The sequence below is a fragment of the Mobula birostris genome, chromosome 2 (genome assembly GCF_030028105.1).
Source record: "Mobula birostris isolate sMobBir1 chromosome 2, sMobBir1.hap1, whole genome shotgun sequence".
Taxonomy (NCBI): Eukaryota; Metazoa; Chordata; class Chondrichthyes; order Myliobatiformes; family Myliobatidae; genus Mobula; species Mobula birostris.
In genome coordinates, this window is record NC_092371.1 from 79,856,759 (window position 1) to 79,882,565 (window position 25,807).

The following is a 25,807-nucleotide window of genomic DNA, read 5'->3' on the forward strand; positions in this document are numbered from 1 at the left end:
TACACATAACACAGAGCCGGGACCCCTCCTTGGGAACAGGACATAGGGCCAGGACTGATACACAGAACACTAAACATGAAGAGACGGATCCCAACACAAAGTGGCAGCAAACAGCCAGACCCACCTAGCAAAGGCGAGGACACAGAGACAGTTCCCAACACTAGGTAGCGGCAAATGGCTGGACCTACGTAGCGAAGGTGTGGACACAAAGAGACAATTCCACACAACGAAAGACAGTTCCTTATCTTGACCTAATAAGGCTCCGGTCTTGTTCCGGCGGTAAAACTTCAGTGATACAGGTGAGGTATCCAGGCAGAGTCAGGTGAGGTATCCAGGCAGAGAGTCAGGTGAGGGGGGAAAAGACAAAGAGGGGAACAGACAGTCCAGCAGGGAATCCCTGGTTTGCAGGGGTATTTATGTCTCAGCCCCAAAACGAGAATCATGTGCCTACAACAGAAACTGGGGAAAACCAGAAACCCTGGAATAAGGAGCTATAGACTGGACCATGAACCAGACCGTGAACCGGAATACGGATTTCACAGACGAGACCATGACAGAATGGGATAGATTGGGTATTAAATGATTTCAGTATTTGTTTGATGGAGGGAATCTCTCTTCTTTTGTGCAACTTTCAATGAAATTTAACCTTTCCAATACCCACTTTTTTCGATACTTACAGATTAGAGATTTTTTTAAGATCTCAATTACATACATTTCCTACAAGTCCAGATAAGAATATAATAGATACAATTTTTAATCTGAAACCCTTTGACAACAGTTCAATATCTTACATTTACGGTCTGCTATTGGGACTGAAAAAGGCCCCTTTAGATAAAATTAAAGGAGACTGGGAAAAGGATTTACAGATTTTCATACCTGAAGAGAGCTGGAAGATTATTTTAAAATTGATTAATTCTTCATCACTATGTGCTCGTCATTCTTTATTACAATTCAAAGTGGTACATAGAGTTCATATGTCTTAAGACAAGCTCTCTTGTTTCTACGCAGATATTTCCCCTTACTGTGATAGAGGTACTAATGTAGTGGTCATACTAATTCATATGTTTTGGACATGTCCGAGCCTTGAAAAATTTTGGAAAGATGTATTTCAAATTTTTTCTGTACTTTTCAATGTTAGTTTTAAGCCCAATCCCTTGACTGTCATGTTTGGTATTGTTGAGGATAGTGCTACAAAACTGAAGCCATCTAATGTGCGGGTATTGGCCTTTATGTCTCTTATGGCCAGGAGGGCGACCTTGCTCAAGTGGAAGGATGCCGCCCGCCCACTCATGTTCAATGGTTATCTGAAGTTATGTTGTGCCTTGATCTAGAGAAGATTCGTTGTTCGATTTCTGATTCTAAACATGATTTTCTAATGTTATGGGGACCCTTTCTGAGTTATTTTCATAATCTTTAAACTTATTAAAGTATGGATATAAGCCATTATTATTATAATTTTATAGTATTATATGGTAAGGTTTCTCTTTTTTTACCAACCAGCTCATTTTGGTAGTGGGGGTAGATTTTTTTAAATAAAATATAATTATTTTATTTTATTTCATTTCATAATTCAATCTTTTTTCTACATGATTAATTTGGAATATGGGATACTGTGATGATATTACTGTGATTTAAATGTAATGTAATTTGTATTACTTACTTGTATCCTTATGAATTTTGTATTTGTATTCATGCAATTTATATAACATTAATAAAAATATTGGAAGTGAACATCTCATACCATCTAAACTACCCAAATTAAGAGGGTTATAGTTAGGGCAAATACAAGCAGGCTTTTTCCACTGAGGATGGGTGAGACTACAACTAGAAGTCATGGTTTAAGGGTGAAGGGTGAAAAGGTTAAGGGGACAATCGGGGAAACTTCTTCACTCAGAGGAGTGTGAGGCTGTGGAACAAGCTGCCAGCGCAAGTAATGCACGCAAGCTCGATATCAACGTTGAAGCGAAGTCTGGGCAGGTACATGGATGGTAGGGGTGTGGAGGGTTATGGTCTTGGTGCGGGTCGATGGGAGCAGGCTGTTTAAGTGTTTCGGCACGGACCAGATGGGCCGAAGGGCCCCTTCCCGCGCAGCACTTTTCTATGACTAAGTGATGGGGAAGAGGGCGTCAATCCTCGAGGTACGTCACACCTGTCAGTCACGGGCAGTGTGCAGGTGTAGTCTGTGCGATGTGTTGGACGCTCAGAGAGGCGAGATGAGCAGCAAGAGACAGCGGTCCTGCACCTCTGACGGAGCGGCCGCGGGCAGCAGTACCGCGAAGCGCAGAGCTTTGCCGCCGAAAAAATCGAATTGCCTGGAATGGAGCGTGAACGATGTCTGCGGATTCCTGCAGAGGCAGGGCTTGGGACAGTTCGAGAAGTTGTTCAGAGGCAAGTATGGAATCAGAAAAACGTACAAAACCTTTCCTCCTGCGCTTATTTCATCAATGATACCCGAGATTCTGCAGGTACTGGAAACCCAGAGCATCACACGCCAAATGCTGCCGTAACTCAGTATCTGTAAATTGGAATAAACAGTCGACGTTTCGATGGGGCAGGGAAGAAGGTCGGGGGGGGGGGGAAGGAGTACAAGATGGCAGGTGAGGGGGAAGGTGGGTGGATGGAGGAGTGGGACATGAAGTCAGAAGCTGGGAGGCGGTGATAGGGGAAGAGGTAAAGAGGGAATGTGATTGGCGAGGACAGTGGACCATGGAAAAAAGGGAAAAAGGATGGGAACCATGGAAGCTGATGGGCAGGTGAGGAGGAGAGAAGTGATAAAAGGTGAACTGGAATAGGGAATGGAGAAAGGGTAAAGGGGGAGGATGGGAAATTATCCGAATTTAGAGAAATCGATGTTCATGCCAACCCAGAAAGTATTTTAGAAGAAAGAAATCCCCTGTCAATTGGGAGCATCAGGGAGACAAGACCTTTGAATATAATTTGACAGAGGAATTTAAGCTTTCCATTATTAAATTCTCAACCATAATAGCAGGGTTCCCGAGCTCGGCAGAAAAGCACGCTCCATTCCTCTGTCAATGATTCCGAATAAGCATCCATTCGGTATGTAATTGCTATTACACGCGTCAGGTTGATGTCAAGGTTTTTTTGAGGACGACTTAGCAAGCAGTGACAGGTGTACCCACAACGACTGCGGGATGAACAGACTTCTCCCTGCCTCGCTGGGAAGACCTACCTCACAACTTTGATACCGAGAAATAGAGTTGATGAAGGAACATGTGGTGTTTACTGTTCATCCCAGTCTTTCCCTGTGGATTTCCTCACAACAGTTCAGCCACACGCCAAACACAGGAAGAGGGGCGGCGTCTCGTAGATCAGCTCCGTTTCTTGGTATTAAACAAGCGGAGCGAGTGTTCCCCAGGGACACAGACAGAAAATCATAAACACATGAGATTGTTCAGATGCTGGAAATCGAGAAAGTCACAAACAAACTGCCGGAGAAACTCGGCAGGTCAGGTGCCATCTATGGAAATGGATAAACAATTGATGTTTCGGACCGAGACCCTTCTTCAGGACTGCAAAGGAAGGAGGAAGCCGCCAGAATGAAATGGTAGCAAGAGGGAAAGAGAGACAGTTCAGAAGGTGATAGGTGACTTCAGGTGTGTGGAATAGGCAGGTTTGCTAGGCATGCGGTCGTTCCGGGTACACGTGTAATTTCTAACGAAGTTGTCTAAAAAAACTGAACTTGTGTTCTATTAGTCACATACCGAACGTACTCAGTTTGCCGTGAGCTGCGTATTCGGCGTCACTGGGAGAGAGATGGTGCGTGCTCCGCTGCCGGGTTCGGGTCGGCAGATGTTAGGGTTGCGACTTTTATTCATAGAAAGCTTAATTCTGCTCACAATTTGTTGGCAAAAGCCGTGTGTTCGGTGCTGCTCCTGATCGACAGGGTGCTGGTAGTCTTTCTAAAACACCGTGTAGGTTTTGTGGTCCGAGAGAAGGTGATGATTCTTACTGAATTTTGCTTTTGCTTTTCTGTATACACTCTCTCAACAGATAAAAACATATCTGGCACGACCCTGCCGAAACTGACAATGGATGAATTGGAAAACATCGGCGTGAGGTAAGCATAACCCGAGTCAGTGAGGGGAGCGGTAGTAGGCGGGACTGAAATGACAGGAGGAATGAGGCATCGGAACAGAGACAGTCATGACTATTTCTCTTGGGTGTGGGGCACCGCGAAGAAAGATAGAATCCTCATCTCTGTATTTGTCTGCACTTGAATGTTCACGGGTTCCATATTCACCAATCCATGAGTTTATCTGCCCACTCCTACCCCATTGCCCTCTCTGCTGCTTGTGGATTAAAAGGCTGGGTGCCAGTTCTGGTTCTACTGTTCACTTTCTTAACTTCCGGTAAACTCGAGCGCTGCAGCTTTCTACGCGGCCAAACAAAGGTGTCATTATCTTTTTTAAGACATATTTTCACCACCTCAAGACCTGCTGAACATTAAGAACATGAAACACTGCAGGTCTGTCCAATCAGCGAGTTGCTGGCTGGCGGAGAAACCAAAGGAGCTGGCATCGGTGCGGATTGTGCCGCGTCAGAGAGGCATGGGTGCGCGGAGATAGGTATACAGTCCAACAGCGGGTTAGCTGATCCTTCCCAGTTGACCAGGAGACACAAGAGCCGAAGCAGACCATTCGGCCCATCAAGTCTACTCCGCCATTCCACCATGGCTGATTTATTTATCCCTATTAACCTCTGCTTTAAATATACCCAATAATACCCAAAGTCGTGACCTCATTGAAACCTATCGAATGGTGAAAGGCCTTGATAGAATGGATGTGGAGAGGATGTTTCCTTTGGTGGGAGAGGCTAAAACGAGAGGACACAACTTCAGAGTAGAAGGGCATCCTTTTAGAACGGAGACGGGGAATTTCTTCAAAATGTGTTAACTCTGTGGAATTAGTTGCAACAGGATGCTGTGGAGGCCAAGTCTTTACAAGACAATGAGATATAGGAGCACAAGTAGGCCATCTGACCCATCGAGTCTGCTCCGCCATTGTCCTGCCTTCTCCCCATACCCTTTGATACCCTGTCTAATCAAGAACTCATCTATCTCTGCCTTAACTACAACCAATGACTTGGCCTCCACAGCCTCTCGTGGCAACAAATTCCACAGGTTTACCACCATGTGACTAAAGTAATTTCTCTGCATCTCTGTTCTAAGTGGACATCCTTCAATCCTGAAGTCATGCCCTCTTGTCCTGGACAACCCTACCATAGGAAATAACTTTGCCATATCTCATCTATTCAGGCCTTTTAGCATTTGGAATGTTTCTATGAGATCCCCCCTCATTCTCCTCAACTCCAGGGAATACAGCCCAAGAGCTGCCAGACTTTCTTCATACAGTAACCCTTCCATTCCTGGAATCATTCTTGTGAATTGTCTCTGAACCCTCTCCAATGTCAGTATACCCTTTCTGAAATAAGGAGCCCAAAACTGCACACAGTACTCCAAGTGTGGTCTCACGAGTGCTTATACAGCCTCAACATCACACCCCTGCTCTTATGTTCTATACCTCAAAAATGAATGCCAACACTGCATTCACTTTCTTCAGCACTGACACAAGCTGGAGGTTAACCTTTAGGGTATTCTGCACAAGGACTCAAGTCTCTTTGCATTTCTGCCTTTTGAATTCTCTCCCCATCTAAATAATAGTCTGCCCATTTATTTCTTCCACCAAAGTGCATGACCACACACTTTCCAACATTGTATTTCATTTGCCATTTCTTTGCCTATTCCCCTAAACTATCTAAGTCTCTCTGCAGGCTCTCTGTTTCCTCAACACCACCTGCTCCTCCACCTATCTTTGTATCATTGGCAAATTTAACCAAAAATCCATTAATTCCATAGTCCAAATCATTGACATACATCGTAAAAAGCAGCGGTCCCAACACCAACCTCTGTGGAACTCCACTGGTAACCAGCAGTCAGCCAGAATAGGATCCCTTTATTCCCACTCTCTGTTCTCTGCCGATCAGCCGATGCTCCACCCATGCTAGTAACTTCCCTGTCATTCCATGGGCTTTTATCTTGCTAAGCAGCCTCATGTGTGGCACCTTGTCAAAGGCTTTCTGAAAATCCAAGTACTGTATACCTCATCTATTGCATCTCCTTTGCCTACTCTACTTGTAATTTCCTCAAAAAATTGCAGTAGGATAGTCAGGCAGGGTGTTCCTTTCAGGAAACCATGCTGGCTTTGGCCTATCTTGTCATGTACCTCCAGGTACTCCGTCATCTCATTCCTAACAATCGATTCCAACATCTTCCCAACCACTGATGTCAGGCTAACAGGTCTATAGTTTCCTTTCTTCTGCCTCCCACCCTTCTTAAATAGTAGAGTAATATTTGCAATTTTACAGTCATCTGATACAATGCCAGAATCTATTGATTCTTGAAATGCCACTGCAATCACTCCAGCTACTTCCTTCGGAACCCGAGGGTGCATTCCTTCAGGTCCAGGAGATTTATCCACCCTCAGACTATTAAGTTTCCTGAGCACCTTCTCAGTCGTAATTTTCAATACATATACTTCACTTCCCTGACACTCTTGAATGTCCAGTATATTGCAGATGTCTTCCATTGTGAAGACTGATGCAAAATACACATTCAGTTCCTCTGCTATCTCCACGTCTCTCATTACGTTATCTCCAGCGCTATTTTCTATTGGTCCTATATATACCCTCAACTCTCTTTTACCCTTTATATACTTAAAAAAGCTTTTAGTATCTTCTTTGATATTAGTCGCCAGCTTCCTTTCATAATTCATCTCTTTCTTTCTAATTACCTTCTTAAGTTTCCTTCTGCAAGTTTATAAAAACTCCCCAATCCACTATGTTCGCACTAGCTCTGGCTTCCTTGTATGCACTCTCCTTTGCTTTTACTTTGGCTCTGACTTCACTTGTCAGCCACAGTAGTGCCCTTCTTCCATTCGAAAATGTCTTTTTAGAATATATCTGTCTTGCACTTCCCTCATTTTTCACAGAAACTCCAGCCATTGCTGCTCTGCTGTCCTTCCTGCTAGCGTCCCTTTCCAGTCAACCTTGACCAGTTCCCCTCTCATGCCATTGTAATTTCCTTTATTCCACTGAAATACCGACGCATTGGAATTTAGTTTCTCCTGCTCAAATTTCTTCAGCGGTTTGAAGGGCATGACTGTGCAAGTGGTTGGAGGTCAGCCAGTGAGAACAGTGAGAAGAGTTTAAAAAGAAGACAGCTTTATACAGCGGCGCACATCAAAGTTGCTGGTGAACACAGCAGGCCAGGCAGCATCTCTAGGAAGAGGTACAGTCGACATTTCGGGCCGAGACCCTTCGTCAGGACTAACTGAAAGAAGAGCTAGTAAGAGATTTGAAAGTGGGAGGGGGAGGGGTAGATCCAAAATGATAGGAGAAGACAGGAGGGGGAGGGATTGGAGTCCATAGGACATTCAAAGCTGCTATGCAGGTTGACCCCATGGTAAAGAAGGCATACGGTGCATTGGCCTTCATCAACCATGGGATTGAGTTAAGAGCCGGGAGGTAATGTTGCAGCTATATAGGACTCTGGTCAGAGCCCACATGGAGTACTGTGCTCATTTCTGGTTGCCTCACTACAGGAAGGATGTGGAAACCATAGAAAGGATGCAGAGGAGATTTACAAGGATGTTGGCTGAATGTTGAATGGGAGCATGCCTTATGAGAATAGGTTGAGTGAACTCGGTGTTTTCTGCTTGGAGCAATGGAGGATGAGAGGTGACCTGATAAAGGTGTATAAGATGCTGAGAGGCATTGATCGTGTGGATAGTCAGAGGCTTTTTCCCAGGGCAGAAATGGCTAGCACAAGAGGGCATAGTGTTAAGGTGCTTGGAAGCAGGTACAGAGGAGATGTCAGGGGTAAGTTTTTTATGCAGAGAGTGGTGAGTGCATGGAACGGGCTGCCAGCAGCGGAGGTGGAGACGGAAACGGTAGGATCTTTTAAGAGACTCCTGGATAGGTACATGGAGCTTAGAAAAATAGAGGGCTATGGGTAAGCCTAGGTAGTTCTAGGGTATGGACATGTTCGGCACAGCTTTGTGGACTGAAGGGCTTGTATTGTGCTGTAGGGTTTCGATATTTTTATTTTTCTTATGTTTCTCAAATTTCAAAGTGAACTGGATCATATTGTGATCAGTGCTCCCGAACGGTTCCTTAACCTTAAACTCTTTTATCACCTCCGGATCATTGCACAACACCCAATCCAGCACAGCTTATCCCCTAGTGGGCTCAACAACAAGCTGTTCTAAAAAGCCATCCCCTAGACATTCTACAAATTCTCTCTCTTGAGGTCCACTACTGGCCTGGGTTTTCCCAATTCACTTTCATGTTAAAATCCCCAACGATTATCATGACATTGCCCTTCTGACACACCTTTTCTATCTCCTGCTGTAATTTGTAATCTACATCCCAGCTGCTGTTTGGAGGCCTGTATACAACTGCCATTAGGGTCCTTTTACACTTGCCATTTCTTAACTCAACCCATAGAGACTCTACACCTTCCGATCCTCTGTCATCCCTTTCGAATGATTTAATATTATTTCTTACACACAGGGCCACACCACCCTCTCTGTCTACTAACCTATCTTTCTGATACACCGTATATCCTTGGATTTTCAGCTCCCAATGGCAGCCATCCTTTAGCCAAGTTTCAGAGATGGCCACAATGTCATACTTGCCAATCAGTAGCTGAATTTCAAGATCCTCCATTTTATTTCTCATGCTGCATGCATTCAAATATAACATTTTCAGTCCAGGATTTGTTGCTCTCTGTTTTAACTGCACCACACCTCTATTGCCCTGTAGATCTTTGCACTGGTTGTGATTATGCCTTATCTGCTGCCAGTCCTTTCTATCATCTCTGTTGCACGCTATCTTTGATTTATTTCTGTTTTCCTCTTCCTCAGTCCTATCACTCTGGTTCCCATCCCCCTGCCAAATTAGTTTTAACCCTCCCTAACAGCTGTATTAAACCTGCCTGCTAGGATATTGGATCCATTTGGGTTCAGGGTAATCCGTCCTTTTTTGTACAGGTCATACCTCCCCCAGAAGAGGCCCCATCGGTTGAGGAACATAAAGCCCTGCTCCCTGCACCAGCCTCTCAGCCACGCATTAATATGCCTGGTCATGTTATTCTTGCGCTCGTTAGCACGTGGCACAGGCAGCAATCCTGAGATTACTGCCCTGGAGGTCCTGTTTTTCAGCTTCCTACCCAACTCTCTGAATTCTCCCTTCAGGACCTCCTCCATTTTTCTACCTATGTCACTGGTACCAATGTATATTTAAAACAGAGGTTGACAGATTATTGATTGGTCACAGTGGGAAGGGTATGGGGAGAAGGTAGGAGATTGGGCTGAGAGGAAAATTGGATCAGCCATGATGAACTGGCTGAGCAGACTTGATGGACTGAATGGCCTAGTTCTGCCCCTATATCTTATGGTCAATGAAAATTCTGTTTCAAATAGACATCCCTCTATTCTGAGGCTGTGACCTCTGGTCCTAGACTACCCCACTATAGGAAATATCCTCTCCACATCTACTTTATCTGGGCTTTTCAATATTTGATATGTTTCAACGTGATTCCCTCTCATTCATCTAATCTACAGTGAGTACAGACCCAGAGCCATTAAGTGTTCCTCAGACTTTAACTGGATTTGTTTTTTTCCTGGAATCATTCTCGTGAGCCTCCTCTGAATGCTCTCCAACACCAGCACCTATAAGAGGCCCAAAACCGCTCACAATACTGCAGGTGAGGCCTCACCAATGCCTTACAAAGCCCCAGCATTACATTCTTACTTTTATTTTCTAGGCACCTGGAAATGAATGTTAACATTGCATTTGCCTTCTTCACCACCAACTGAAACTGTAAATTAACCTTTCGGGAATCCTGCATGAGGACTCCCAAGTCCCTTTGCACCTCAGATTTTTGAATTTTCTCTCTATTTCAAGAATAATCTGCACTTGTATTTCTTCTATCAAAGTGCATAACCATACCTTCCAACACTATTCCATCTGCAACTTCTTTGCCCATTCTCCTAATCTGTCTAAATCTTCTGTAGCCACTCTGCTTCCTCAATACTATCTGTCCTTCCACCTATTTTCATATTGTCCACAAACTTGGCTACAAAGTCATCAATTCCGTCATCCAAATCATTGACATATAATGCAAAAAGAGGCGGCCCCAACACAGACCCCTGTGGAAGACCACTAGTCACTGGCGGCCAACCAGAAAAGGTTCTTTCTTGTAATACTACCTCAGATTCAGAATCAGAATCAGGTTTATTATCACCAGCATGTGACGTGAAATTTGTTAACTTAGCAGCAGCAGTTCAATGCATTACATAGTATAGAAGAGGGAAAAAATTTAAAATAATAATAATAATAAATAAATCAATTACAGTATATGTATATTGAATAGATTAAAAAATGTGCATAAAACAGAAATACTGTATATTCAGAGATTGGGCTCGGTGCAAAGAGGGATGTCAAACAGAAAGACTTCAAACCCAGTTCACGGTCTACCAGGGAGTGATGGTGCAGGTCACAATAATCGAGGCAGTGATTTGCTGGAGGTGTATTGCTCTTTTGAGGTAACCTCATATTGATGAGATTTTAATCCTGAGGTCCTTCTCTGGCCCTTCTGGTCAACTGAGTGTTTTTCCACTGTAACACTGATGCTTCATTTCCCAGTTCATGGACAATTTTTGCACTTGTTTGAAAGAAAAATTTTCTCCAAAATGCGGAAAGGTTTGAAATGGAAGGTAACTGTCTCCATACGCTCTGAGTAACGGTGTGTATTAGCAGTGATGAGGCAGTGGGTTAGGTGCCAGAATCCCATTAATGCAGACCTTGTTTTTAAGGATATTCACTCAGAGTGAAACAGCAGATTTCCAGTAAAGGGAATGTCATAATGACTCTTCTACCACTTCTGGGGTTGGTATCTATTTCATTTCACCTTGCTGTTGATATATTCAGTGGCCATTTTATTAGATACACCAGTGCACATCAGAAAGGGGAAGAAATGTGAACTAAGTGACCTTGACCGTGTAATGATTGTTGGTGCCAGATGGGGTGGTTTGTGTATCTTAGAAACTGCTGATCTCCTGGAATTTTCACACACAATGGTCTCTGACTTACAGAGAATGGTCAAAAAAACAAACAAAAAAAGTCCAATAATCAGCAGTTCTGTGGGAGAAAACTGCTTTGTTAATGACAGAGGACAGAGGAGAATGGTCAGATTGGTTCATGCTGGCAGGAAAGCAACAGTAACTCAAATAACCACACTGTAGAAGAGCATCTCTGAATGCACAGGCTGCCAAACCTTAAAGTAGGTGTGTTAAAACAGCAAAAGACCATGAACATACACTCAGTGGCCACATAATTAGGTATCTAATAAAGTGGGGTCACTGAGTGTATATCAGTGTCCCATGTGTCTGTTTGCATTCTGAGTGAGATATTTCAACCCAGCTTCCAACGGGTATGGCTCTGTGTCATAGAACTGCGTGTGTCATGTAGAAGAGATGGTAACATGAAGGCTGGTTACACGGCAAGAAATCCAGAGGTTCACAGTGATAGGATAATTTGAAATGGATTAAATGTGGGACAGAAAGCCATGGTCATGGTGCTCATAGCCTGGTCCATTTGTGACTCTGGAGTTGCAGCCATGTTGTTGTCTATTGCCCTCTGGAGCAGTCAGCCTTAGACTTGGCCATCCTTGAAGCAGACAGCTGTGGTCAGAGGTGGTGTTTACCATCTGTTTCTAGAATAAGATCTGGGCAATAAGATGGTCTACTTGAAAGTGGGGTGACAGCTGGGCTGTGTGGTGAAGGAGGCATTTCACACACCTGCCTTCATCATTCAGGGACTTGAGTGTAGACGTTGGACATAATGTTGCAGTTGTACAACATGTTGGTGAGGCCATATTGGGAATGTTGTGTTCAGCTTTCTAGTCAACCTGGTCTCAGAATAAATGCCTCTAAGTTTACAAGGATGTTACTGTGACTTGAGAGAGTGAGAGAGCTGAGCAGATTGGGACTTCATTGATCAGAGCACAAGCGAAAGAGGGCTGATCATACAGAGATGTATAAAATCATGGGTGGCATAGATAGGGTGAATTCAAGAACTAGAAGACATGGGTTAAGGTGACAGGAGTGAGATCTCATAGAAACTTGGGCAACCTTGGGTAAGAGTAACCATAATATGGTGGAATTCTTCATTAAGATGGAGAGTGACATAGTTAATTCAGAAACAAAGGTTCTGAACTTAAAGACGGGTAACTTTGAAGGTATGAGACGTGAATTAGCTAAGATAGACTGGCAAATGACACTTAAAGGATTGACGGTGGATATGCAATGGCAAGCATTTAAAGATTGCATGGATGAACTACAACACTTGTTCATCCCAGTTTGGCAAAAGAATAAATCAAGGAAGGTAGTGCACCCGTGGCTGACAAGAGAAATTAGGGATAGTATCAATTCCAAAGAAGAAGCATACAAATTAGCCAGAAAAAGTGGCTCACCTGAGGACTGGGAGAAATTCAGAGTTCAGCAGAGGATGACCAAGGGCTTAATTAGGAAGGGGAAAAAAGATTATGAAAGAAAACTGGCAGGGAACATAAAAACTGACTGTAAAAGCTTTTATAGATATATAAAAAGGAAAAGACTGGTAAAGACAAATGTAGGTCCCCTACAGACAGAAACAGGTGAATTGATTATGGGGAGCAAGGACATGGCAGACCAATTGAATAATTACTTTGGTTCTGTCTTCACTAAGGAGGACATAAATAATCTTCCAGAAATAGTAGGGGACAGAGGGTCCAGTGAGATGGAGGAACTGAGCGAAATACATGTTAGTAGGGAAGTGGTGTTAGGTAAATTGAAGGGATTGAAGGCAGATAAATCCCCAGGGCCAGATGGTCTGCATCCCAGAGTGCTTAAGGAAGTAGCCCAAGAAATAGTGGATGCATTAGTGCTAATTTTTCAAAACTCGTTAGATTCTGGACTAGTTCCTGAGGATTGGAGGGTGTCTAATGTAACCCCACTTTTTAAAAAAGGAGGGAGAGAGAAACCTGGGAATTATAGACTGGTTAACCTAACATCGGTGGTGGGGAAACTGCTGGAGTCAGTTATCAAGGATGTGATAACAGCACATTTGGAAAGCGGTGAAATCATCGGACAAAGTCAGCATGGATTTGTGAAAGGAAAATCATGTCTGACGAATCTCATAGAATTTTTTGAGGATGTAACTAGTAGAGTGGATAGGGGAGAACCAGTGGATGTGGTATATTTGGATTTTCAAAAGGCTTTTGACAAGGTCCCACACAGGAGATTAGTGTGCAAACTTAAAGCACACGGTATTGGGGGTAAGGTATTGATGTGGATGGAGAATTGGTTAGCAGACAGGAAGCAAAGAGTGGGAATAAACGGGACCTTTTCAGAATGGCAGGCGGTGACTAGTGGGGTACCGCAAGGCTCAGTGCTGGGACCCCAGTTGTTTACAATATATATTAATGACTTGGATGAGGGAATTAAATGCAGCATCTCCAAGTTTGCGGATGACACGAAGCTGGGTGGCAGTGTTAGCTGTGAGGAGGATGGTAAGAGATGCAGAGTGACTTGGATAGGTTGGGTGAGTGGGCAAATTCATGGCAGATGCAATTTAATGTGGATAAATGTGAAGTTATCCACTTTGGTGGCAAAAATAGGAAAACAGATTATTATCTGAATGGTGGCCGATTAGGAAAAGGGGAGGTCCAACGAGACCTGGGTGTCATTATACACCAGTCATTGAAGGTGGGCATGCAGGTACAGCAGGCGGTGAAAAAGGCGAATGGTATGCTGGCATTTATAGCGAGAGGATTCGAGTACAGGAGCGGGGAGGTACTACTGCAGTTGTACAACGCCTTGGTGACACCACACCTGGAGTATTGTGTGCAGTTTTGGTCCCCTAATCTGAGGAAAGACATCCTTGCCATAAAGGGAGTACAAAGAAGGTTCACCAGATTGATTCCTGGGATGGCAGGACTTTCATATGAAGAAAGGCTGGATGAACTGGGCTTTTACTCGTTGGAATTTAGAAGATTGAGGGGGGATCTGATTGAAACGTATAAAATCCTAAAGGGATTGGACAGGCTAGATGCAGGAAGATTGTTCCCGATGTTGGGGAAGTCCAGAACGAGGGGTCACAGTTTGAGGATAAAGGGGAAGCCTTTTAGGACAGAGATGAGGAAAAACTTCTTCACACAGAGAGTGGTGAATCTGTGGAATTCTCTGCCACAGGAAACAGTTCAGGCCAGTTCATTGGCTATATTTAAGAGGGAGTTAGATATGGCCCTTGTGGCTAAAGGGATCAGGGGGTATGGAGAGAAGGCTGGGGCAGGGTTCTGAGTTGGATGATCAGCCATGATCATAATAAATGGCGGTGCAGGCTCGAAGGGCCGAATGGCCTACTCCTGCACCTATTTTCCATGTTTCTATGTTTCTATGTTTAACTGTTTCTTACTCAGAGAGAGGTATGTATGTACAATGAGCTGATAGAGAAATTGGTTGACAAAGGTACAGTTTAATAAATTCTGAAAGACAGTTGCACATGTAGATGGATAGGACCCAGACCAAACCTGTGCTGTACTGGGCACGAAGATCTCGGACAGCCTCGTGCTGCTGAAGGACACCATAGCCTATGTGCAGGACGGGGGGGGGGTGGGGTGGACGTCCGCCTGGTCAGCTTGGACCAGGATAAAGCCTTCGACAGGATATCACATGTGTACATGGTGGACGTACTCTCCAAAATGGGATTTGGGGAGAGAATCCGGAATTGGATCAAACTGCTCTACGCAGATATCTGTAGTGCGGTCCAGGTCAACGGGTGTGAAACAGGTAGATTCCCCATCAAGTCTGGAGTCAGGCAGGGCTGCCCTTTCTCCCCTGTCTTGCTTGTGTGCTGCATAGAACCCTTTGCTGAAGCCATCAGGACGGATGAGGGCATAAGAGGGGTGACGCTGCTAGGCAGTGGAGGAACCCAAGTGAAAACCTCTCTGTACATTGACGACGTCACCATCTTCTGCTCTGATCCAAGGTCAGTTTGCAGGCTGATTAGCACCTGCGACCAGTTTGAGCTGGCACCAGGGGCCAGGGTCAACCACACAAAGAGCAAAGCCATGCTATTCGGCAACTAGCCTGACCGATTATCCAGTGTCCCCTTCACCATTAGGTCTGATCACGTGAAGGTGTTGGGGATCTGGTTCAGGGCGGTGGGGGGGGGGTGCGAGGCAAGCAATGAGAACTGGCTGGAGCGGACTGCCAAGATAAGGCAGAAACTGGGACTGTGGGGAGGGCGCTCCCTATCGATAACAGGCAAGAACCTGGTCATCAGGTGTGAGGTGCTCTCAGGACTGCTGTACATGGCACAGGTGTGGCCCATCCCCCGCTCCTGCAGGTCGAAAATCACCCGAGCTGTCTTCAGGTTCATATGGCGATCGAAGATGGAGCGGGTCAGACAGACGTGTCACCATGCACAAGTCCCTGGACAATGGGAGCAAAAACATTCCCAATGTCGCCCTCATCCTGATGACCAGCTTCGTGTGTGGCTGCATCAGGTTGTGTGTAGAACCCAGATATGTGGGCACCAAGTACCACTATGTGCCCAGGTTCTACCTGTTGCCCTGGCTACGAAGGATGGGTCTGGCTCATTCCCGCGCAAAGCCCCCGTCAGCTGGTCATTGCCGCACTACCTGTCCTTTGTGGAGAAGTTCTTCCAGAACAACACCTTTGACCACAGGGCCATCAGGCAGTGGTCAACACAGAATGTCCTGCAGGCACTGCAGGAGAAGGACGTGATGGACACAGTGGGGTGGTTCCCCAGAGCAGACTATCCAGGTCATCTGGCAAAATGCCTCATCGCCTGATCTCACCAACAGGCACCAGGACCTTACCAGGCTGGCGGTGAGAGGGGCCCTCCCAGTCAGATCTCTCCTGTATGCCCAGAAGATCATCTCCACATCTCGCTGCCCACGGGGAGGACTGCAGTGAGGAGGAAACAGTCAGAAACAGGAAACAGTAACCCACCTCTTTTCACAGTGTGGGTTTGCAGAGAAGGTGTGGAGGAGGAGGATGAAATGGCTGGTTTCATCCCCAGCAGCTGCGTAACAGAGGACTCTCTGCTCTACAGGTTGTTCCCGGGGAAGCACACAGAGACAAACATCCGGTGCTGCTGGCAGATCAGCAGTCCTCTGGCCGGCCCAAAACTTGATGGTCTACCAGCACATTGAGATGTCGGTGGCACATTCTCGGCTGCAGGAGTATGTTCTAAGGGACGCACTGAAACCTGGTGCAGCCACTGTAAGGGCCCGGTGGGGAAGGACCACGGTTTAGGGTTCTTCTCCCCGGGAGTGGGAGGGGTTGGGTGGCGGGGAGGAGACCTCTCAACTATGATTGTATTGTACAATATGAATCAGCAGAGTGCCACGTGAGTGGCTGAAATTTTTAAACTGTATAGAATGTAATAGTAATGTCTGTAGTGTTTAGAGTTATTAAATGGTTTACTATAAATTATTTTTTTGTGATTAAAGTATATTTTGTTAATAAATAAAAGATTCTAAGGGCTCAAAGGTAAGTGACACTGTTGAACTATGGAATTGGAATATAAGCTGGAAATTTTACCTGGGTTTATGTGCACCCAAACAAAAGAGCTAAATAATTGAATTAATTTTTTTGCCCCCTGATCACTACTATTCATTTGTCACTGCCGTCATTGAACTTGTCCAGTATTAGTAGACCTTGAATTGAGAAGGCAGTAATGAGTAAATCTCAGACATAAGTGTGGAGGCATTGGTTAGGGGAACAGAGAGGAGGTTCTGGTGGTGAGAATGTGGTTTCCGTATTGTATATTCCCTCTCAGGGACATTTGAAATGAGTCAAAAGCATTCTTATGGGGAAGGGTGAACATCCAGAGGTCCTGTCCCATGTCGATATAAATAACATAAGCAGGAGGGGTGACAAGGTCGTGTAGGGAGAGTTCAAGTGTTTATGCTCTAATTTAAAGAGGAGGTTCTACATGGTGGTGATTTCAGGATGCTGCCAGTGCCACATGCTAGTGAGGCCAGAACTAGAAAGATAATGCAGTTTAACACATGGCTAAGGAGATGGTGCAGGAGGGAGGGCTTCACATTTCTGGATCATTGGGCTCTCTTGCGGAGAAGGTGAGAGTTGTATAGAGAGGTCAGTTTGCACCTGTACTGGAGGGGGACCAATATCCTTTCTTGAAGGTTTGCTAGTGCTGCTCTGGGGAGTTTAAACTAGAGTTGCAGGGAACGGAAACTAGAATGCCTGGGCAGCTAGTGGAACATGTTTTACACACGTAATGCCTTACATCACAGGGCCTATCAGCACAAAGTGGTCAACATCATTGAGAGCATGTGAGTATTCCTGCAGTGTGGCTGGTACGGTGCTTTCACTCATTTTACACCCTTGCGTCCACCCACTCATCTTCTCCCAGCCCTTGTGCTGGTGAAAGGCACTGGCCTGTGTGACGGGCACTGTCACCACGTGGGTCAGCCTTTGGCTACTAACTGACAGATAATTTGGTCACGCCCTTTACTAACCAGAACGTGGTGTGTTTGTTTCAGTGTTCACTCGGGTGTTGCTGATGAGTGGTGAATCTGAAGACGTGTTTCCTTCACCTTCCTCTCCCATAGCCCAAGTATGCTGAGGCCATTCCCACATCCATTTCTTGTGTTTGCTGTCAACATCATGAGGAGGCTGTGGGACAACAGTACTGACACGATTCTAAACATGTTCATCCATTAGGATCACGGAAGCAATGGTGTTGGCAGATCCACACATCTGGTTCAGCGGCTCAGGTGGGAAGCAGCGTAAAATGTCAACAGCCATTGCTGACATGGAGGCTTACACCAAACTCACAGGTGAGTACTCCTGTCCTTAAGTCTGACCAGAATTTACTCCTTAGTCCTGGATGTTCACTTCACAGGACAAGGCCATCCAGCCATTGCTACCTATTTGTGAGGGTCCACCAATAAATCCCACTGCCCTGGTCTTTCCCCTGTTGGCCTTCATTCTTTCGCTGTTTATTTGAAAACCAAATTCCATTTTCAAACGAGAGAAAATCTGCAGATGCTGGAAATCCGAGCAACACACACAAAATACTGGAGGAACTCAGCAGGCCAGGCAGTATCTGTGGAAAAGAGTACAGTCCTGCTGAAGGGTCTCGGCCCGAAGCACCAACTGTACTCTCTTCTATAGCTGCTGCCTGGCCTGCTGAGTTGTCCAGTATTTTGTGTGTGTAGCTCAAATTCTGTTTTGCATGGTTTTCTGGGCAAACCAGGTCATCACTATAGCCTGTAGCATTTTGCCAAAAAATAGCGCCTCCTTATCTATCTGGGTAATCTTCAACCTGGCTCATGAACATGGAATTCTCAAACTCCCAGTAACTGCTCCCCCTCTGTCCTTCCTCCCATTTATTCTTTTCTCTCTCATCCTGATCCAACAGGACCACATCACCCTACCTTTTTCCCCTTCCCTACCTGAGGATGGTGCAGTGTTTCTTTTTGGATCCTCCAGTCACAGGTCACAGAAAAATACGGCACACAAACAGGTGCTTCGTCCCATCTAGTCTGTGCTGAACCATTTAAATTGCCTACTCCCATCATCCAGCAATAGGCCTCCATACTCTTACCATCCATGTATCTATCCAAACTTCTGTTCAACGTTGAAATTGAGTTTGCATGCACAATTTGCACTGGGAGCTCATTCCACACTCCCTCAACCCTCTAAGTGAAGAAGTTTCCCCTCATGTTGCTTTTAAACTTTTCACCTTTCACACTTAATCCATGATCTCTAGTTGTAGTTGCACTCAATCTCAGAGGAGATTGGGTATACCCTATCTATACCCCTCATAATTTTGTAAACCCCTCTCAAATCTCCCTTCAGTCATCTATGTTCCAAGGAATAAAATCCTAACCTATCCAACCTGTCCTTATAACTCAGGCCCTCAAGTCCCAGCAACATTCTTGTAAATTTTCTCTGTACTGTCAACTTTATTTACATCTTTCCTTTACATAGGTGACCAGAGCTGCACACAATACTACAAATTAGGCCTCACCAACATCTTATACAACTTAAGCAGAGCATCCCAACTTCTGTACTCAATGCACTGATTTATGAAGGCCAATGTGCCAAAAGATGGGAGGGTTATACGGGAGGTAGGGTTTAAGGGTCGGCACAACATTATGGGCTGAAGGGCCTGTACTGTGCAGTACTGTTCTATGTTCTATGTTAAAAGCTTTCTTAGTGACTCTATCTACTTGTGCTGCCACTGTCAATGAATTATAAGACCATAAGATATAGCAGCAGAAGTAGGCCATTCGGCCTATCAAGTCTGCTCCGCCATTCAATCATGGGTCGATCCAATTCTTCCAGTCATCCCCACGCCAATTCTTTCAGTCACCCCCACGCCCCTGCTTTCACCCCATACCCTTTGATGCCCTGGCTAATCAAGAACCTATCTATCTCTGCCTTAAATACACCTAATGACTTGGCTTCCACAGCCACTCATGGCAACAAATTCCACCGATTTACCACCCTCTGACGAAAATAATTCCTCTGTATCTCAGTTCTAAAAGGACATTCTTCAATCCTGAAGTTGTGCCCTCTTGTCCTAGAATCCCCTACCATGGTAAATAACTTTTACCATATCTAATCTGTTCAGGCCTTTTAACATTCAGAATGTTCCTATGAGATCCCCCTTCATTCTCCTGAACTCCTGGGAATACAGCCCAAGCTTGAAATTATGGATCTGTATCCCAGATTCCCTTGTTCTACTGCACTTTTTAGTGCCCTACCATTCACTGTGTGAGTCCTACCCTGGTTTGTCCTACCAAAGCGCAACACCTCACACTTGTCTGCATTAAATTATGTCTTCCATTTCTCAGCCCGTTTTTCCAGCTGGTCCAGACCCCTTTGCAAGCCAATATAGCCTTCCTAGCTGTCCACCATACCCCAAATCTTGGGGTCATCCACAAATTTGCTGGTCCAGTTAACCACATTATCATCCAGATTGTTGTTATAGATGACAAACAACAAAGGATCCAGCACTGATCCCTACGGCTCTCCACTAGACACAGGCCTCCAGTCAGAGAGGGAACCATCGACTACCACTCCCTGGCTTCTACTACAAAGCCAATGTCTAATCCAGTTTACTACTTCATCTTGAATGCCAAGCGACTGAACCTTCTTGACCAACAATCCATGCGAAACCTTGTCAAATGCCTTACTAAAGTCCACGTACACAACATCCATTACCATGCCTTCATCAACTTCCCAAAAAATTCCAAAGGATTGGTTAAGCACAACAAATCACCCACAAAGCCATGTTGACTAGTCCTTATCTGTCCATGTCTATCCAAATAGTCATAAGTTTGGTCTCTTAGAATACCTTCCAACATCTTTCACACCACTGATGTCAGGCTCACTGCCCTATAATTTCCTGGTTTAGTTTTACAGTGTTTCTTAAACAGTGGAACAACATGAGCCACTCCTGGCTTGAGAAGGTGAGAAACATATAGGTAGATTTCAACCCCCCACCCCCACCAGTCTATTTATTGTTTTCCTTCTTTATATTTGCACATTTAGAGCAGTGGGGATGCCAGGTAGGTTAGTTGAACTGAGGCATGTAGGAAGGCAGGGACACCTCCAGTATCCCTGATGACTACACCTGTGAAAAGTGCATCCAGCTGCAACTTTTTAACACTCCACGTTAAGGAGTTGGAGCTGAAACTGGATGAACTCTGGATCATTCAGGAGGCTGAAGGGGTGATAGGTAAGATATAGAGAGGTAGATACACCCAGGGTGCAGGACACAGGAGATGGGGTGACTGTCACAAAGAGCAAAGGGGTTAAGAAGCCAATGCAGAGTACCCCTGTAGCCATCCCCTCAACAACAGGTATATTACTTCAGTCCTGATGAAAGGTCTCGGCCCGAAACATCGACCGTACCTCTTCCTATAGATGCTGCCTGGCCTGCTGAGTTCACCAGCAATTTTTATGTGTGTTGCTTGAAATTCTAGCATCTGCAGATTTCCTCGTGTTTGCGTTATATCCCTTTGGATACGGTTTGGGGGGATGACCAAGCAGTGGAAAGTTACAGCGTTTGAATCTCTGGCACTGAGCCTCGCTGTGTACCTCAGAAGGAAGGGGTGAGAAGAGGCAAGCTGTGGTGATAGGGGATTCATTAGTTCGGGGTACAAAAAGGAGATTCCGTGGACGAGAATGAAATTCCCAGAAGGTATGTTGCCGCACGGGTGTCAGAGTCTGGGACATCTTGAATCCAGTTTTCAGCATTCTTTAGTTGGAATGTGAGAAGCCAGAAGCCATAGTCCATATCGGTTACCAATGATGCTGGTAGGATGAGTGACGAGGTTCTGCATATGGAGTTCAGGGAGTTAGGTGCTAAGTTAAAGGGCAGGACCTCCAGAGTTGTGATCTCAGGATTGCTACCTGTGCCACATGCTGGTGAGGCCAGAAACAGGAAGGTCATACAGTTTAACTCATGGCTAAACAGTTGGTATGGAAGGGAGGACATCAGATTTTTGGATCATTGGGCTCCCTTCCAGGGAAGGTGAGACCTGTATAGAAGATAGGGGTTGCACCTGAACTGGAGGGGGACTAATATCCTAGTGGGAAGGTTTGTTGATGCTGCATGGTGGGGGGCAGGATTTAAGCTAGATTTGCAGGGGGAGGAGAACCAGAGTGCCAGAACAGTTAGTGGAGACAGATGTGGTTAAGACCTCAGACAAAGTCAAGAATCAAAAGGTTGAGATGGTGCGCATAATGTCCTGATCTGCGTCTATTTCAAAGTAAGAAGTATTGTAGGAAAGGCAAATAAGCTTAGGACATGGATCTACACATGTAATTATGATATTGCAGCCATCAGTGAGATTTGCTTGTAGGAGAGGCAGAACTAGCAGCTCAATATTCTGGGGTTCTGCTGCTTTAGACGCGACAGAGTGGGAGAGGTTAAGGGGGGGTAGGTGTGGTGTACTGGTCAGAGAAAATGTCACAGTAGACCAGACTGGAGAAATCATAGAACGTAGAACATAGAAAACCTACAGCACGATACAGGCCCTTCGGCAAACAAAGCTGTGCCCGACATGTCCTTACCTTAGAAATTACCTTTGGGAGATGGACACATAGTCTATAAAAGTAAGGAAAAGCAGCAGCTAGGCAATGGACCCTATGGAGATAACAAAGGAGGAGGTGTTAGTTGTCTTGAGGCAAATCAGGATGGATAAATCCCCAAGAACTTACAAGGTGTTCCCTTGGACCCTGTGAGAGGCAAGTGCAGAAGTTGCAGGAGCCCAAGCAGAGATATTTAAATCATCTTGAGCAACAAGTAAGGTATGGGAGGATTGCAGGATAGCTAATGTTGTACCGCTGTTTAATAAAGGCTCTAAAAATAAACCAGAAATTTACAGGCCAGTGAGTCTGGCATCAGTAATGGGAAAGGTATTGGAAGGTATTCTAAGGTTCTGGATATACAATATGAGTATTTGGATAGACGGGGACCTATTAGGCAAACCACAAAATGCTGGAGGAACTCAGAAGGTCAGGCAGCATCTATGGAAAAGAGTAACAGTTGACAGGCAAAACGTCACGCCAGTGCTTAGTCAGGCCAGGAGGAAAAGATGAGAAGTTAGAGCAAGGAGGTGGAGGGAAGGGAGGAAGAAGTGCATGGTGATAGGAGATAGGTGAAACCAAGAGAGGGGGAGGGGAGAAGTAAAGATCTGGGAAGCTGATAGGTGAAAGAGATAAAAGGCTGGAGAAGGGGAAATCTGACAGGAGAGGATAAAAGACAATGGTACAAAGGGAAGTGGGAGGAATACCGGAGGGAGATGATGGACAGGTATGGAGATAAGGTGAGAAAGGGAAACGGGAATGGGGAAGGGGGGCAAATACTAGAAGTTCGAGAAATCAATGTTTATAACATCAGGTGTGAGGCTACCCAGATGGAATATAAGGTGTTACTCCTGCAACCTTAGTATGGGAGACAATGGACTGACATGTTGCAAGGGGAATGGGAAGTAGAATTGAAATGGGCACCTAGTGGGAGATCCTTCTTTTCAGCAGAGAGTAGGTGCTTGGTGAAGTAGTCTCCCAATCTATGTCTGGTCTCACCAATATACAGGAGGCCACACCGGATATAGTAGATGACCCCAGCAGACTCACAGGTGAATTGTTGCCTCACCTGGAAGGACTATTTGGGGCCCTGAATGGTCGTGAAGGAGGAGGTGTAGATCCACTTGTGAGGATAAGTGCCATGAATGAGGGAGATCAGTGGGGAGGGATGAATGGACAAGGGAGTCAAGTCAGGAGTGATCCTTGCAGAAAGTGGGAGGGGGAGGGAGAGATGTGCGATCCAGCAAGACCCCACCACCAAGCACACCTTTCCCTCCTGGCACTTATCCTTGCAAGAGGTACACCTGCCCCTACCCCGCCTCCTCCTTCACTACCGTTCATGGCCCCAATCAGTCCTTCCAGGTGAGGCAGTACTTCACCTGCGAGTCTGTTGGGGTCACCTACTATATCTGGTGTTCCCAGCGTGGCCTCCTGTTTATTGGAAAGAGCTGTAGCGGACTGGGAGACCACTTCACTGAGCACCTACCCTCTGTCTGCCAGAAAAAGCAGGATCTCCCAGTGGCCGCCCATTTCAATTCTCTTTCCCATTCCCATTCCAAAATGGCAGATGGAATTTAATGCAGACAGTGTGAGGTGTTGCACATTGGTAAGACCAACCAAGGTAGGGAGAGGAGGGCAGTAGGAGAAAAGGATGGATCTGGGAATGCAGGTCCATAATTCATTGAAAGTGGCAGCACAGATAAATAGAGTCGTAAAAGAAAGCTTTTGGCACATTGGCCTTCATAAATCAAAGTACTGAGTGCAGGAGATGAGATGTTATGTTGAAGTTGTATAAAACATTTCGTGAAGCCTAATTTGGAGAAGTGCATGCAGGTTTGGCCACTTACCTATAGGAAAGATGTTAATAAGATTGAAAGAGTATGGAGAAAATGTACAAGGATGTTGCCAGGTCTGGAGGACCTGAGTTATAAGAAAGATTGAATAGGATAGGATTTTACTCCTTGGAACATAGAAGATTCAGGGGAGATATGATAGAGGTATACAAAATTATGAGGGGTATAGATAGGGTAAATGCTTTTCCCACTGAGATGCAGTCTACATCTTGAGGTCATGGGTTAGGAGTGAAAGGGGAAAGGTTTAAGGGGAACGTGAGGGGAAACTTCTTCACACAGAGGGTTGTGAGAGTTGTGGAATGAGCTGCCAGCACAAATGATGCATGTGTAGACCCCCTGGCCAGCCTCAGGGTTGCTCAGCTCGCTGTCGTCTAGGGAAACAGCCCCCGGCCCTGAAAAACTGGGTAATAAGTTTGTGTGGATGCTGTGTGATGTACCCACCCGCCCAAATAACAGACAATACACCATATATGATTAAATGATTTACAGTTTATAGATATTACGGGAACTATATAAGTAATAGAGAATAAAATATAAAAGGAAAATCAAAGGCGCCACACTTATCAAAGTTCAATCTCTTCATGCACAAACAGTTGGAGCTCAGGACCCTTCTTCTTCACCCTGCGATCCCCTCGGACCATCTCGACCAGCCGCCTGGGACCAACAACAGTGGTCGGCCAGACGCTCCATACGAGTCCGTCTCTGTCTCCTCTCCTCGCCGAACGCCCCGCTCAGGGTCCGACCCCGTTAGCCGACATCACAGCACATCGTCCATCCTCTGTCTCTCTCTCTCTCTCTCTCCCGCCTTCTCCCCCCAGAACCCCACGCATGCAATATCTTACAGACACACCAAAAACATAACAACTATCCCAATTGGTTCATAACATCTTCTCATCAGTAATGTGATTCAAACAAACTGCTAAAGGGAGGACTTTCTCAGCAGTTAACATAACAAAGAAGCCATTTTAATTAGACTACACAGTGACTTAAAAAAAAGAAACTCCTTACACATGCGAGCCTGATTTCAACATGTAAGGGACGTCTGGATAGGTACATGGATGGGAGGGGTATGGAGGGGTGTGGTCCTGGTGCAGGTCGATGGGAGTAGGCTGTTTAAATGTTTCAACAGATAGGTCAAATGGCCTGTATCTCTGCAGTATCTTTCTGTAACTCTTTCCCTAAACGGACCCATTGGTATCTTACTGTCATGGTAGGGGTGTACTATCACAGACTGTGGTGGGTGCCTTATTGCACATTGGCTTTTTCTTGTACTTATCCAAATTTAATCCAACCTAATTGCAGTGTTCTCTCTCTTTTAGAACAAGATTAATGTTCTGGCTGCTGAAATGGTTGCAGCTGCTCCACCAACAGCTGATCAACTCAAGGCAGAAAACCTCATTGTAAATGTGAGTGCTGGGTCGTTAATGATGGAGAGGAGAGTTCGCTATATATTTGGCAGATTGTGTCATATGAAAACAAGCTCTTTGGCCAACTATTGTGTACTATTTATCTAATCCTACCCTAATCTATTTTATTCTCCATGTGTTCCCATTAAGAAGATGTAATCTTTCTTCAAAGAAAGGGGCTTCCCTTCTTTCACCATCAATGCAGACCTAACCCGCAACTCTTCCATTTTGTACACATCCCCCTCATCCCATGCTCCCACCACCTCACCAGGGAAAGGGTTCCTCTTGTTCTCACCTACCACCCTACCAGCCTCCATGCACAGCACCT

The 25,807-nt window shown here is 45.3% G+C and overlaps 1 long non-coding RNA gene across 1 annotated transcript; it reads left to right on the forward strand.

The window, feature by feature from the left end:
* The first annotated feature begins 3,880 nt into the window (after positions 1 to 3,880).
* LOC140187945 (uncharacterized) lies at positions 3,881 to 25,608 on the forward strand. Its single transcript, XR_011883188.1, has 3 exons — positions 3,881 to 4,078; positions 17,838 to 17,953; positions 25,393 to 25,608. It is a non-coding gene; the product is annotated as an uncharacterized lncRNA (long non-coding RNA).
* Positions 25,609 to 25,807: the final 199 nt, after the last annotated feature.